Genomic DNA, 1668 nt, shown 5'->3' on the forward strand with positions numbered 1-1668 from the left:
ACAGACGTGAACGTAGTCATACCCTTGCAGTTGGCTTAAAAGAATGAAAAAGAACAGATAAGAAGGAGGCAACCTTACCCATCTTCTGCTGACAGAGATGAAGAGAGGAAAGTTGTGATCAAGGCTAAGTAAGTGGCTCCTTCTTGCATGTTGTGTGCTATCAGGTGGCACATAGTAGTTTTAAACACCACCAATTTCCAAAACTTTACTTTTTATGTTGACTGTGATGACAGGATTTCCTATTTTGAATGCTTATCGGTTGACTAGCATTAAGCGAAGGCACTTGCACTGCAAACAGCTTTGAGCCAACGATTAAATAGCCACTTATGGTAAACGATGCTCTGCCTTACAGCCATAATATGATCACTTCGCAGTTCAGGTGTCACCCACTTCTTTGTCTCCAAAACACTATTCATGTATGTATAGGAGGATAGATGCGATGTTTTAGTTGCTGATAACAGCTGGTGGTCCAAATGTATGCTCATTCGGAACCAAAAAAGACTTTGTACCAGCATCCACTCCATCATTCACTTGTTTGGCAATAGATTTCCTTACTAGCCTTTAGTTGTGCCTGAACTACTGGCCGCGCAAAACTAGCTCACAGACTGCTAAGCTGAATTCCGTCATAATTCATTTGACTGTCAGTGATTTTGGGAGATAAATGTTGGCAAGATTTTTACGTGGATGAAAGGGCACATTGACTCACTAACTAATGCAGTGCCAGTGATTCCACTTCTAAAGTAAAAGGGTCATCACTACAAATTATTAAGTGTTTGGACTGACCCTAGTAAGTAGTGAGTCTTCTGCAGGCAAGGAAAACTAGTGAGATGCATGCTTCGGCTAGAAAACCAAAGTTACTGCAAGGGAAGACAATTCTATCATTCGTTGGTTGCTGACACCCATGTGGACGTCATAGAGAACCACTGCAGCGAATAAATAAGTCCACACTGCGTGCTTGTTTTACAATGGCCTAAACTTTTTCCATAATCCGCATAGTGTATTCCAAACAATGCAATGAATTTTTATACATTTGTTGCCTGAAAAATGAGATGTTTGCAAATAGCCTTTGCAATACAAAATTATTAGTGTCCTTTCGATCAGGGTTAAGGTTTAACGCGAATAACTGGGCTAAGTTGATGGTACACATCTCTACCTCCAAAATCCTATTCCATTTAGGACTCTGGACTCACCCTAATTTGTTTTTGCTTGTAATACAAAGGCACCTATTTTACACTTTAAAACTAGATGAATTCTAACAAGAAAGGAGTAGTTTTGGTATGGATAAGTGACTGTGACTTCAATTAGAATGAAGGTGAGTGGATGGGAATAGAACTAAGTAGATAAGAGGAAGACGTACTGAAAGGAAACACTATACTCGTTAAACTGCTATCTTGTCTTCCATGGCTCACTTTTTTGCGACCTAGCATCTAAGCGAAGTCTATTTAACCGAAAGTACCAAGAATAAGCTCGCAATTTTCATTGTCAACTAGACTAGTAAATCCAATGATACCATTCTGCTTAGAAAGTACACTAAACTCAACCATTCCGTGCATAGTGTAGACGGGTGGATTACCCTGCTTTAAATGCGTCATCAGCTAGCGGATAAGTGCTGCCACCTTTGGAGGCTGCAATACTTGCTATACTCCTCCTAAAGAATGCTGGTCGTAA

This window comes from Echinococcus granulosus (genome assembly GCF_000524195.1).
Source record: "Echinococcus granulosus chromosome Unknown EG_S00297, whole genome shotgun sequence".
NCBI classification, from domain to species: Eukaryota; Metazoa; Platyhelminthes; class Cestoda; order Cyclophyllidea; family Taeniidae; genus Echinococcus; species Echinococcus granulosus.